This window comes from Panthera pardus, unplaced genomic scaffold (assembly GCF_024362965.1).
Source record: "Panthera pardus isolate Hobbes unplaced genomic scaffold, ASM2436296v1 HiC_scaffold_1, whole genome shotgun sequence".
In the NCBI taxonomy this organism is placed as follows: domain Eukaryota; kingdom Metazoa; phylum Chordata; class Mammalia; order Carnivora; family Felidae; genus Panthera; species Panthera pardus.
The window spans coordinates 53,650,180-53,665,644 of NW_026526654.1; the positions used below are offsets into that span (position 1 = coordinate 53,650,180).

At 36.1% G+C, this 15,465-nt stretch overlaps 1 pseudogene; it reads right to left on the reverse strand.

Annotated features, from left to right (window-relative positions):
* Positions 1 to 2,090: 2,090 nt before the first annotated feature.
* Positions 2,091 to 2,929, reverse strand: LOC109247171 (40S ribosomal protein SA-like; annotated as a pseudogene).
* Positions 2,930 to 15,465: the final 12,536 nt, after the last annotated feature.

Genomic DNA, 15,465 nt, shown 5'->3' on the forward strand with positions numbered 1-15,465 from the left:
AACTATATGAAACATACAATGGAATTGTTAAAAAAATGTTTTTAAACTGATAAAACCAAGTATTAGAAATAAAACAGCTACTTTAGAGAATATTTGGCAGTTTCTTAATGTTTAAAAGTTAAAGTAATACAATGCAACAATTCCATTCCTAGGTATTTACCCCAAAGTAAATAAAACATGTTCATAAATCTTTTACTTGAATTATCTTACTTGAATTATTCAAGATGGCCACTTTTTCAGTTTTATAGAAATATAATTGATATGTAGTACTATGTAAGTTTAAGATATAATACATAATAACCTAACATATGTATGCATATATAAATATACATATATAAAATGATTACCACACAAAGTTTAGTTAACTTGCGTTTAGTCAATAACCACATTTTTAGTTACCTTATGTAATGTGCACCATGACTATAGTTAACATCATTGTATGATATATTTGAAAGGGCTAAGAGAGTAAATCCTAAAGGTTCTCATTACAAGAAAAGACAACATTTTTTCTAACTATATGAGATGAGAGATGAATAGTAAGAATTTATTTTTATTTGTTCACTTAAATTTAGGGAGTATCTTATATATGGTAATATACAACTTATAGAAACTCATCCTGACAAATTGATATAACTGCTGACTGTACAGCATTATTAGAGTTGCTAAATAACAAATGGAATCTACTAGTTCATATATAAAGAGTTGACATTATCAATGAAAAATGATTCAAACACAAAAAATACTTTATCACAAATCAATAAATTATTATAATGTGTAAATATATAACTATAAAATAAATCACTGTATTGGTCTAACAAACCAACTTTTTCTATTCATATCTTCATTGTCAATACTAACTCTTATTTAGTTTTATTTTGCATACATTTTGGTGATATAAACTTATATTAAAGCTAAATTAACATACACACAAATTTGAGTGTTTTTATAAATTGCCTAAGGCATAGTATTTCACTAAGGCATAGTATTATTTGTGAGCACATGATGTCATACATTTTATATAACAAACATGTAACTTACAGCAAAAAAAATAAGCACAATTAACAAAATGATGATGTTTGTACTGATTAGTATGAACACTTCAAGGATAAGGGATGTGGAATTAAGCTTTCTGATCTCCAGTATTCTAAGGGATTGTCACTTGTTTCTTTTTTAAGAGTTACTGATTGGGCATTAGGTTAGAAATGGGTGTCTTCTTTAAATGATTCTATTTACCAATCTTTAAAAACATATTTACCAATGAATTGTGTTTTTTCTTGTGTTTTGTTTTTAATCTGGGGATGTTCTTGCAATTTGTGGCAGGCAAAGAAACGTAGCTTACATTCTTCCTGTCTAAGGAACTACTCTTAATTATAATACACGCCACCAGCAATTTTTCCTTCAAAATCCAAGAAAATATAATGGTATATAACAGTTATTTTTTAAGTGAATGAATATGCTGGTACAATGCTGAATATAAGGCCGTTTTCCTCCTCAGCTGAATCCATACTATATGATATTCTCATTGATACACACAGAAGTTGCTGCCCCAAAATGAAGTCTCAACTGGAGAGGTTCTATCCATTTTTATTTTTATCTCCTAAGTTTTCAGTTTTCCTTAGTTTTTTCCTGATGTCATTTTTTTAGTTATCCTAGATCCCATCTAGGATACCATATTTCTTTCCGTTGTTACATCTCTTTAGCTTTTTCTTGACAGAGTGTTTTTCAGATTTTCCTTGTTTTTGGTGACCTTAAAAGTTGTGAGGAATACTGGTACGTTATTTTTGCAGATTGCCCCTCTAATGAAATTTACTGATTATTATTTCATGATTAGACTTACAGTTATGGGTTTTCTGGATAAAGACAGACGAGCTATCATGACATTTTTATCACCTAATACCATACCAAGGATGTCCCGTGTACACAATTTATCACTGTTCGTGTGGATCTTGATCACGTGGTTGAGATAATAGTGTTTACCAGTTTTTGCCACTATGAAGGTTGTTAAGGTTGCTCTTCTTTTTTTTTTTTTTAGAAGTGGTTTGTCTTCCATCAACCTTATTTCCATTTTGTTTGCCCTTGTGGAAAAGCAGCTAAGACCACTCAGTGGTGGTTTGTGCCCATTCAGGGGCCTGAGCAGTGGGAGACGCAGACCAGTCCTCAGTGGCAGGCTGAACACTCTAGTCTTTAATAGGGAACCGCTTAATATCCATACCTGCACACCTTCAGACCAGTCTGTGACTTCAGGTTGTGTAGCAGCGAACCCAGGAGCTGGAGAAGTCCCCCGACCCTGAAATTCCTCGTCAGGTCGTAGCTTTTTCAGGAGCAGCTTGCCTTTCAGTTTCGATCTCTTCAAAATCTGCAAGATCAGTCATCACCTCTCATGGGTCTTCACAGGAAATGGTGCCACACATACGCAGAACTTCCCAAGCCAGCAACCACCCCATCAGACCCACTGAGTCACTGCAAGGGATGGCAAAGTTCACATCGCACAGAGGAGAGTCTGTGCCACACAGAGTGATGGTAGGCACTCTGAGAGGCTGGTGGTGGTCAGCCCCGGGATCAGTAACCACCAGAAGTCTTGGCTTCTGGAAGACTGCCTGGCTTCTGGTTGGTGAAGGTTTTGGGAGTGAAACAGCCAGCAACAGGAGTGGCTCCGGTAGCAGTAACAAACTTCAGCACAGCTCACTGGTCAGTACTCCTAGATGATAGGACACTGACATCAGCAGGATTTTCAATAGCAACAATGGTACGAGCTGCCAGCAAAAGCTTCTCCCAGATTCTCTTCAGGTTTATGATGTAGATACCATCACTTTCCTTTTGTAGAGGTACTGTTCATCTGGGAGTCGAGGTTGGTGAGACCTAAGTGGGTTTCTACTCCAAGAAATTTGAGGATATCCTCCTCCTTCATTTGCGGGACATCAAGGCATTGTCAAAGTTTCCCTTAAAGTTACTATAGCAACACAGAACAAGGCTGTATAGACACCTTCCTGGGTAGTGCAGAAAGGCAAGGTTGTTCTTCCTTCTGCTTTCAATACTGTCATTTTGCTAATAAGTCACTATGTGCAGCTCATATTTAAGGAGTGGGAAGTTATGCTCTCCTTCCTTGAAGACAGTGGGTCCATATAAATGTTGTGAATTTTCCAGCATTCGGATTCACCTCTTTTCTCAAGCCACTTATTTAATTAATACTTTGTATCAATATGGACTCAGAGATATTTAGTTTATACTTTGAGTTATAATTCAGTGGGTTTTTCTTTCTTTCTTTTTTTGTTGTTGAAAATGTTCCAACTTTGGCCATCAGAAGTTTAGTCAGCTCTGGTGTCCCTTTAACATATCCTCACCCATGTGTTTTGGTTGTTCTTCTGGCTATTTGTTATTGCTTGTTTTTGAGCACGTCCTTAATTTCTGGCAACATGAGACAGCTCCAGACCCATCTTGTGTATTTCCCGCCTCCAAATCATGGAACTAGTCAACTTCCAAGGAGCCTGAGTTCTTTATACTAGAGACACGGATTACAAACGAAGACCTGGGCCTTAAAGGTGCTCACTGATGATACAGTGTTGTTGCTCACTGGTCTTCCCAGGAGACAAAGGGTATGTAAGTGTGTACTCTAACCTGTGGATATGCACATGTCCAGAAACATATCTAAACGTAAACATTTGTTTCTATAGTAAACTATAGGAGTTCAACCTTGGTCACAGTGTATAACCTTCTATACAGTTTTGAGTTCAGAGATTAATAAAATCCTTTTATGATTCAAGGATTAAATCATGCACGCAAAACACGCTACTTGGATTAGCAACAGATCAATATGTAAAAACACTCCATAATTTGGCAACTACCAATTTAAAACTCTTGTTCTTAAAAGTGGTTCAAAGGTCCAACACTGTATTCTTCCAGTGTGTAAATTGTACTGCACATTGTTCCTTCTGGCACTGAGTTTTCGAAACCTCACAGAGTACCATTTTTAGGCAAAGCAACAATAGAAGCATCTGTCCATGCAGGGGAGGTAAAGAGTAGGGTCAGTTTCAGTGTTAATCATCTGGCAAGACAGTGATACTAAGACTCATAGTCTAAAAATAAAATATCTTACAAACTGCAAACCTGCAACACATGATTTTTACACCTACTTACTAGAAAACTAAGGCAAGAATGTATTAATTTTGAATAAGGTAATATGAAAACAAGAATGCATTTTTGCTAACCTACAAAAAAAAAAGTTCTACTACAATTCAGAAAAATTTTATAAGACAGAGACCTAATGCTCATTGAAGAGAAGAAAAGAAGTATACTTACTAAGTTAGCAATTATTCAGAGGAAATTAAATACCCAATTAGGGGAAAGGTGGCATGTGTAAGAAAAAGGAACATCCTCAGATAACACTGATAATACCAACCATTTGATAGAGAATAACCTTTTAAAAATTTTACCTGTGACACTTTTATTCAGCTTATTCTGGGTGCAGTGTAGTGTACATTAATTTCCACTTCGTATTTTGTCAAATACTGTCATCATCGTTTGATCATGTCAAATACTTCACCCACTCCACTCCAGTACACCCACAGCCAAGAACAGCATACTTCATTAGTGTCAGAATTTCCTAATATCAGAAGCTGCAGGCTCCTTAAAGACAAAAGTCTGTAAGAGTCTAGTACATAGTTTGTGTAGCACACAACACAACTCAGTTCAGAGGATATTTGGTAACTCAAGCAAAGCGAGGGTAGGGACTACTGAAAAGTAAGTCTTGGGGCGCCTGGGTGGCTCCGTTGGTCAAGCCTCCAACCTCGGCTCAGGTCATGATCTCATGGTTTGTGGATTCCAGCCCTGTATCGGGATCTGTGCTCAGAGCCTGGAGCCTGCTTCAGATTCTGTGTCTCCCTCTCTCTCTTCCCCTCCCCTGCTTGCACTCTGTCTCTTTCTCTCTCAAAAACAAACAAATATTTAAAAAAAAATTACAAGAACAGAAAAACAAGTCTTTAAGAAGGCTTGTCATTTTAGGGCTCGAACCCATACTTTAAACAAACAAAATTCAGTAATTTCTGATTAGTTTTTCCATAAAACTATTTGAGCTAGTCTGTAACTAAACTTTGACATCGAATGTGAAGTCTCCACCAGTTTTGAGCAAAGTGTACATAGGTTCCAAGAGGGACTGCGTAAGGAAGGAGAGGCTTAGATATTTATAAGCCGACATATTCCCTCTCTCTTCTGTTTTTGTTTTTTTTTTTTCAATGTTTATTTGTTTAGTTTGAGAGAAAGACAGAGAGAGCAAGTAGGGAGGGGCAGAGAGAGAGGGAAAGAGAATCCCAAGCAGGCCCTACACTGTCAGTGCAGAACCTGACATGGGGCTCATTCCTATGAACCGTGAGATGTTAACTTGAACCGAAACCATGAAGCGGATGCTTAATGGACTGAGACACCAAGGCACCCCTCCCTCCCTCTTCTTGATGAGTGTCCAGGAAACTGCTGTAGAAGCTTCATCAAAAACTGCCTTGAAGTGTGATAACCAGGTACTTCAGTCACTCTGCAGCCCAGAACCCCTCAGCCATGGCAAAGTCTTGTGGGCAGTGAGGGGAACGACCTTCTCTTACAGTTTCTCAGTTAGGTCTTCATCATCAATATGATCAAAGTTCCCTCTAGGAGGAGAAGGGTGTTGAGTCAATAGTGTTGCACTTCAGCATACCACGTTGCAGAGATTGTCAAATGATTTAAGACTCAAAGGAGAAGAACAAACTAAGAATGTGTCCGTTGGTGGACAAGACAGAAGGTATAAAGTGTCTTAATCTCCTTGTCCAGTTGTATTCCATCAAGATTCTCCTGTTTCCCATGTCCCATCACATTGGCAAAACAGTTACAAACACAGTAGAGATATATTCTCCAGGAGATGTGTTGGTTGTGTGACTTATCAGTAGGCAAGTTTACTTATATACCCATCCCCCACCACGACACACTTGATGGCCTGCTTGGGGCTCCAGGTGTTGAGAAAGAAAGCAGTGGCTTGGCTAGTCCAAAGCCCAAGCTTCTCATTTTTATCAACCAGTCAAGCCAGATATTTAGGGACTAGCTCGTTCCTATGTAATACTATATTTTTGAGAGTGAAATCCCTGAACTGGGAATACCAGACTTAAAATTGTTTATAGATATCTGACATTGGAAGTTGACTTTGTATCTCTGTGGTACAGCTCCCTTATTTATCAAAGAAGTTACAGCCCAGTATAGTTATGAGTATAGAGTAAGATTATATACCTGAAGTGCTAAAGTAAAAATAGTGCCTTGATTTCAAATAAGTGTTCAATGGATATAACTGACTAGGAATTTAGCATTACTACAACATCTCAATTCCTGTCCCATTTGGCCTGGAACACTTATTGTTATTGATCTTCTCTTGGGAATTAGTAGCAATATCCTCTGGCTGAACAAAACAAAATACTAAAGCAAAACAGACCAACAAACAAAAATAGATACTTTACTTAAAACAAAGTAGTTTGCCAGGAATGGCAGCAAACCCTGGGCTGATGGATGAGAGATTACTCCACATTTTGCTAAGAAAGGGAGGAGAAGGCATGGGGGTCAAGACCCCGTTCCCCTCACTCATATTCTCATTTATTGCAGCGTCAGGCCAATCACAAATCTCAGTTGGCTTGAGGTGTACAGAAGGCGCCTAACATTTCAGGTATGCAAAAACAAAGGGTGCATGACTTAAAGGCGAACCATCGCAAGAGACTGACTAAATCAGAGACCTACAGCAAGGGTCTCTGTGTGCAATTGTGTTACTAAACACTGTATACAATGTATAGATAATGGAGTTCCCAGAAGCCTGCAGAAAGAGTTCCAAGAGACCCAAGCTTAACTGCAGCCCATCAGAAATCTTCCTGTTACATTTTAGCTGGCCAACCATTGTGTATAATCTCCTCATCCTCAGTAATGACCCCAACAGCAGTTAATCCATTTGTAGTTACTAGTACCTTACATAAAACACAAAAGCATTTCTGTCTTCCCCAAGCAAAGGCAGGGACATCCAAGGCACTATTGCTGGGATTTACAATGGAACCCCAGTTCACGGAGGGGAACTCTGGATAAGAACTTCAGAGCCTAGACAGGGATTCGTTTTTCAGGAATAAATAGCTAATGCGAGATTTCTCAGTCAGTAACTGATTTTTTCGTAAGACTGTATTCATCTATCCCTGCAACATGCTTCTTTAAATAATAAGATGAATAAATAATTTACAGTTTATTTTACTTGAAGAGAGATTATTTCTATCAGATGCAGTTTAGATTTTGGAGAATGGTCAGAGTTTGGGGACCACCCATTATTTGTGTAGAGATTTAAAAATAATAGTGGTTGTACACTAAGCTAGAGTAGCAATTACACAAGGCTTGACCTCTTTAGAGGGGAAATGTCTCACAGAAGTGATAAAAAAATCCACGTGTAAAGATTCAAAATATCAGGGAGTAAAAAAAAAAAAAATATTCTAATCAAGCCACTCCAAATCAGTCCAGAAGGTGACTAATGACATTTCTTATTATTAATGCTTTTTTAAAAGTGCACTTAACATGATAAATCATTTTTCGTATAAGAAACCAATCAGGATCAGAGCATTTGCCCTGTGTGAGGATAGGATTAACATACTGCTACTTAAACAACTAATGTTCCAAATATCCAGTGGTATATTAAATTGTCTGTGACCTCTAGAAATTAACCCCCCCCAAAATTTTAAATTTCTTCTACTGAAACTATATAATATAAATTTATTACTTATAAAATACAACCTAACTATTAGCCTAATTTTCTTCAAATCCTTTAATTTTTAAAATCCTTGATAGTAAAAAGTATGTACTAAAATGCGTAAGTACATCAGTGTGATCTCTCAGAATCCCAGATTAAGGCAAACTACAACATGGATCATTTTCCTTAGAATTCTTGATGAATTTCTGGCTAATTGGCACCACTCTCCTTCCTAACAGAGCCAAAATTTCTTATTATGATTATTTTACAGCCTAATTTGTTATACTATTCCACACATTTCATTAGAGCCTTTAGCGTAAGGGGTCACAATCAGTCTTTTATTTGTATTCAAAGTAAAAGAACGAATATAAAATCCTCCAAAATTTTATTCTATTCCACTACACAATTCTGACACAACAGATTTTTAAATTTTTTTAATGTTTATTTATTTTTGAGAGAGACAGACAGAGTATGAGTAGGAAAGGGACAGAGCTAGGGAGACAGAGAATCCAAAGCAGGCTCCAGGTTCTGAGCTGTCAGCAAAGGAGCCCGACGTGGGGCTTAAAATCACCAACCACGAGATTATGACCTAGAGCCAAAGTCAGACACTCAAGTGACTGAGCCACCCTGGCACCCCTGACCCAACAAAATCTTTTAAGCCTGGGTATTATTAATAATTTTCTTAAAATACACCAAGTTCTAGTGTCTAGCATATCTGTGGCTTTACAGGTAAGAAAGGAGACCAGAAAGTTCTCTTTCTCCAGGATAATTTGTCTCTTGCCTTTTCTTGATTTATGGCACCAGTAAGAAATTTACCAATTTAAACTGAGTATATCACATTATCTAACTTGTGTATGTTATGGCCCAGAGGGATACGGGCAAGTATATGGTAATCTCACTAATTCGTTTCGATGCTAAAGTAAATTATAGAAACAACAGAAAAATCTCGTGTGTTCACAACTTTTGGGTTTTCAAGAGACAATAGCCAAGTGTGAAGTATGGGAGGATTCAAAAGTTCCTCTTCTGATTTATTCCATTTTTGTTTGCACCTTACGCATACTTAGGAAGTGTTTAATGATTTGTATCCTATAAATCAACAGTCTTCAACTACTTCTGTTTATAGAATTAAGTCAATTACCTAGAGAAATTAAAGGAAAATTCTCTGATTGACTAAGAAGCCATTTTTAATTACAGTTCTCTAGGTCATCCAGATTTCTGGATATTACCAAAAGGTAGGATAAATGATTAAAAAGTGTTGGATTTGAAGTGAGAATCTCTAGAAACTTAGTCTCATATGCAATTTGTAATCCTGGTTTTCTCATGTGAGAAACGGGTGTAATATATCACCCAAGTGAGTGTAACTATATTAGATGCATCACAAATTCATAAATACATGACAGGGCTTATGACATGAAATCATGTGTAACCAGCTGTATCAAAAAATCTAAGACTTTTTGTGAAAGTAAAGATACAGATATTAAAAAATTCTTTGGAGCTAAGAGCCAGCCCTTAGCCTAGATCCTTAAACTCCTAGAGCATAAAAGCAACTATTTAGCGATGCTTGGGTGCCCCTGTTAAGCATCTGACTTCAGCTCAGGTCATGATCTCACAGTTCATGGGTTCAAGCCTCACCTAGGGCTCTGAGCCTGGAGCCTGCTTCAGATTCTGTGTCTCCCTCACTCTGTTCCTCCTCCACTCATTCATTCATTCATTCATTCATTCTCTCTCTCTCTCTCCCTCCCTCTCTCTCTCTCTCTCTCAAAAAGTGAACATTTAAAAAAAAATTAAAAAGCAACCAATTAATTGTGTAAATAATATACTGATTTTAAAAGGCATACGTTCCAACTGGAGAGTTGGAAATCTCCAGGTAGGTATGGCACTGACACTCTTGGTAGTGCCAGAGAGGAGAAATCCTACACAATGGATGGTGTCATGTCATTTAGATGCACTTCCAGACTGGTTACTTCTAAATAAATGCCTGCGCCTTCAAGTAACCTAAATAAATTAGTATGAGATACAACCTTGATTACTAGAGTTTTTGTTCCTGTGAAGGACAAAAAAAGGAGAGAGAGACAGACAGAAAACAAGGTTAAAAAGAAACAGTGGATAAAGTAGTGTGTTGGAAAAAAAATCTATGTGAACGAAGACATAGTATAATTATTTTTGTGTGAATGGCATTTGCTGCCTCCTGATTTACATAACTTTCTGAATGCCAATGCCACATTGTTTCATTACTGTAATACATATTTAAATATGTTCCAAAATCAGGAAGTATGCTTCTAGCTTTTTCTTCTTTCTTATTGATTTTTAAAATGCATTTTATATATGTTAAGTTATATTTTCATGTAAATTTTTAAATATTCAAAAAAGGAAATAATACCTATGTCATATAAACTCCAAAATATATCTATGGATCACATTTTACATCTATTCTTACATTCTTCCCTATAGGAGAATCCTCTCTCTTTACACACACACACACACACACACCCATATACACACCTCTTACCAAAAATTAGGATAATCTCACTTTATACATATAATAACACAAGCTGTTTTTTGTTTACTGTGAAATATAAAGATTTTGTACCACATTTAGAACAGTCTTCATGACCGTGGAAATTTTAAATTACATATTAAGAGAGTATTACAATTAGCTAAATTCCATACTGACATAGATTTTTTTTTGGTAGTTTCAAAAAATCTCCATTATCAACAATGCTGTAATTTCCATTCCTCTGATTAATATAGAACTTAATCCTCTTGTCCCTCTCTTCCAAATATTCTGGCCTCCATCCCTCCCATCCTATCAGTCCACTTTAGGCTGTAGCCATTCTTGCTTGACTCACCATCTTGGAAAATCTATTTCACCTCCCTGTCTCCTCCATTCTATTGTGCATCATGCAGTCAATTATATTTTGAACAATCAAGCATGTGATTATGTCAGTTCCATCCTTAGTGTTTTTGATAGAATGCTACTGCTCTCCTGTTAAAAAGTATATCTTCATCATGTTTTAGAATATATGATATCCACCTTGCTTCAGCTTTATCTCAAGCTATGTTTTTCTCACTGTTGTGACATTATTTTCTTTATCACCATGATGTATTACATTCTCTCCTAACTTAAATATATTAACCCTCCTTTGTCTTTTCCCTGGGATCTTCCTTCAAGCCTTCTATATACATACAGATATGTACTATTAGCTTGGCTAATTTCTTCCTTTGTTTTTCAACTTATAATTCACTCTCTCACTATCTACACCATTTTAAATCCTTTCCCCTTGCATTGCCATAGTACACTGCCTTTTCTTCCCCCATCATTTCAGTTGCCTAAATTATTTAATTTTTGTTTTAACTTATTGATGCCAGGCTTCATGAACTTACTGTTTCTTTACAACTATCACAGTGCCTAGAACATTATTTATGCTCAATACTTTAGAAGTTGACTTGAAGACTGTAGGGAGCCACTGAAGGTTATAGGCAATACAGAAACATAGTAAGTTGGATATAGAAGGTGCACACCCACTCTTCATTCTCACATCTACCAAGCTTCTTTTTAATAGAAACACCAGAAAATATAAACTTTCACATATATTCTTCAGTTAGCATTCTGAATGTAAATAAGATCCTAGTAATTAAATGCATTCATGAAATTTAAAAAGGAGAACAAAAGATAATTTTTTGCTGCTTTAAAATTTCCTACCAAGAAGCAAAACTATAGGTATATGAGTTTCTCCTGGCAACTTTGGTAGCAAAGACTATTCTCAGTAGTTCCATATCTAGTTTCTTTCTTCATGGACAAAAGGAAAGTATGGGAGCAGAGCTAGAGAAGCCGTCTATTCCATTTTCTTTTTGTTGAATTGTAGTTATGGCAGGTGTTTTTTGTCTCCAATTCACTACTTATAAGAGTGGCTTATTAAGTACCGTTTCCTAGAGCCTCAAGGATTGTATATATTCTTATATTAACAACATTGTCCTAAACTACTGAGAGTATTTGCTCTTTTCCAAACTCAGTTTTGAATGTCACAGCACTGGAGTCAAAAAAGATGGCAGACACTTAAGGAAGGAAATCAACTTGACTATTTGAATGGCTGATCACTCCAGACAGTTATTATCTGGTTACTAATGGAAAATGGAACACTATGAGAACACGGCATGTGATGACAAAATAGTTACTTAAATTTTCTTCTGTGGTCATCTGGAATAGAATCAGTCAAGATAACTCTTTGAAAGACCAAATGTCAAATGTCTGCTTCAATACAACATATTGATGGAGAAAATTGTGCATGGGCTGTCTCCTCCCTTTGTGAGAAAGATTAAAGAAAGAAAATGCAAGTGTGAGATTTTAAATTAGTGGCTCAAATCACAGAGAACTGGAGAGTTTCAACCATCCAAAATAATACCTTATTTCTTATAATTATAGGGCTGTTTTCATAAAATATCAGATTCAAAGTCTGATAATGTAGGCTGCTAAAATACCATATAAAATTAATTCACATTCTTGCCATGGCCAGTTACTTAAAATTAGGAAATTTATGGGATAAAGTAGGACTGTGAGAATTGAAATGAGAAATTATGGATGAATTTGGATGACTGTGACTATAATTATATGATAAACCTGCCTGATGGTCTAGTTTTGACTTGGTTAAAAACCATGTAGTGACTGATCCTAGGCACGTTACCTTGCAAGGGGACACCAAGTGACCACATGTTGCACCTCAGCGATTCCAATTGCCATCACATCTGTAAGTGGACTCAGATCTGAACGTACCCTCAGACAGTGTAATGTTCTACCTGAGATGAGAAGCCTCACATGCCACAGATATTGTAGCCTTACTCTGACTACATATCAGAAGAAATCTAGTCAATTGTACAAATTGCCTTTGTTTCTTAGAACCATAATGAAAAAAAAAATGCATACATTTAAATACAGCCCAATATACCCGACCAAAGATTCTGGACCCAACGAACTAAGTTGAGCATCTTCAGGAGATTCTGAAGTTTGCAGAGGTGATTGACTGAAATTTGGACTCACTGGACTTTCAATACCAGATATTCTTTCCATCTTACAATATACAAATGCAAAAGATGAATAAAATGGAAATGTTCAAATAGATTACCATATAAGATCAGCTTCCCTTCATCTTAACTACATCTCACAGAAGATCCTAGCCACTTACTTCAACAAGGTGGTGAAAAATAAACTGGAAAAAACATCCTTAGAAAGGCTCATATTGGCTATACTCACAGCCTGTGAAAGACACAAGAGGAGAGATGGAACCCCAAAGCAGGAAAAGCGAAAGGGGCATATAATCACTAGACACTTACTTATCAGTAGGGCTGATTAAAGTTACCAGGATTGTTTGATATGGTAAGATTTCTGGTTAATTTCTCATGAGGTTCCAAAGAGTAAACTACACTTCCCAAATCCTATTTGATGTGTGTGTGTGTGTGTGTGTGTGTGTGTGTATATACACATGTGTATGTATATACATATATATACACATGTGTGTATATATATACACACACACATCAAATAGGATGATATATATACGCGTGTATATATATATATATACATACACATATATATGTGTGTGTGTGCATATATATATATAAGAAATAACTCTAAATTAGTGTATAAGGATTAGTTCATAAGGATGAAAAGAACTAGGACTCTTCAAAAAAGGTTTCATGACAATGCCACAGGATATACTGTGTTTTCTTTCTACCTTTTGCCAAAGATATGCAGGACCAGTTCTGAGGATAGACTATATAGGGAAAGGGACATAATGAGATGTTTGTGCAGTTACTGATCACTGACTTTCAGTCATCATTAACCCCTGGAGGCAATGAATGCTGCTGGCATTTCATACGTCTGAGTGAAAGCCTGGGAAGTCGTGTGATAAATGCAATGTTGGACAATTTCCATCTCACAGTGATCTAGTACATCCACGAGGTCATCCTATGGTTATTTCAACAGATCCAGAATCATAAAGAGGCCAAATCAGTAGATCTCAAAATCATATCTGTGTTCCCTTATTTAAAAGTTTTTAAAACAAAACAGATTTAATTTGTATATACATATTTATTGCATTGGCACTTGCACTGATGATACAAAAGCAATAGTCTTCTGGCACTTTAGTTAAAATCAAGATTATAGATAGATGATATAGATGTAATGTAGATATAGATAGCTATAGATATAATGTAATATTACTCAACCATAAAAAGGTTGAGATCTTGCCATTCACAACAAAATGGACAGACCTAGAAGGTATTATGTTAAGTGAAGTAAGTCAGAAAAAGAAAGACAAATATGATTCCATTGATACGTGCAATCTAAAAAACAAAACAAATGAATAAAAAAACAGAAAACAGAATCAAACCAACAAATACAGAGAACAAACTGATAGTAGCCAGGGGAAGGGGGCTGGGGATATAGGCAAAATAGGTGAAAGGCAGTGGGAGATAGAGGCTTCCTGTTATGGAATTAGTAAGTTATGGATATAAAAGTCACAATAAACAGAATATAGTCAATGATATTGTAACAGTGTTGTATGGTGACAGTTGATGACTACAGTTTTGCTGATCACAGCATCACATAGAGTTGTTCAATTACTGTGTTGTACACCTGAAACTAATTTAAGATTGTATGTCAACTACACTCAAAATTTATTTATTTTTTAATTTTTTTAACACTTATTTATTTTTGAGACAGAGAGAGACAGAGCATGAACACGGGAGGGGCAGAGAGAGAGGGAGACACAGAATCTGAAACAGGCTCCAGGCTCTGCGGTCAGCACCAGAGCCCGACGTGGGGCTCGAACTCACGGACCATGAGATCATGACCTGAGCCGAAGTCGGCCGCTTAACCGACTGAGCCACCCAGGCGCCCCTCAAAATTTATTTTAATTTTCACTTAAAAGAAAGACTGGCGTCTTAACAGTGGTAAAGACTCAGTCATTTGAAAGATACATCCTTGATAATGGTTTCTCTTTTCAAAACAAAACAAAACAAAAGCCTTTGTTGCCAGTGATAAAATTCTAGTTTTCAAATAGAAAATTATAATTCTAGAAAGTTTGTATCTGTTATCATTGAGCTTGACAGTTTCCCAACACATACTTTTCAAATAAGGCTTGTCATGATATTTATGAATGAAATTTTTGATATTACATAATAAAATGTGTCAAAATTTGAATGGTCTGCATAATACCATGAATCAATATTACCAAGTGATCAATGCATGATGTTACAAAGTCATGCAGACATAAAAGATCCCTTCAAAGTGCAAATAGGCTTATGTAACAGAGTTTGAAGCTTATTGATAAGGTTTCAAATTCTGCATTGCAACTGACCTTTAAGAAACTACGGCTTTTCAAGTTTTCTTGTAATATCAAAGAAGAATAGCCATAATTATCTGAAATGTTATTAAAGTCTGCCTCTATTTTCTAACTACATATCTTTGTAAGACCAAGTACTCTACACGTACTTTAACTTAAAAAACATACAACAATCGATTATAAGGATTCAACTTTGTCCTATGAATCCAGACATTAAACTGGCTTACAAAACTGTAAAGTAATTATGCTTTTCTCACTTTCTTTTGAAAACATAGTGATACTTTCATAAAATTATGTATGACAAATTGTCCTCTATGGTTTATTATTGTTATTTTAAAGTGAATCAATAAATACATATTCAGCAAACTTCTCATAATATAGAACGCAGTATTTAGCTATAGA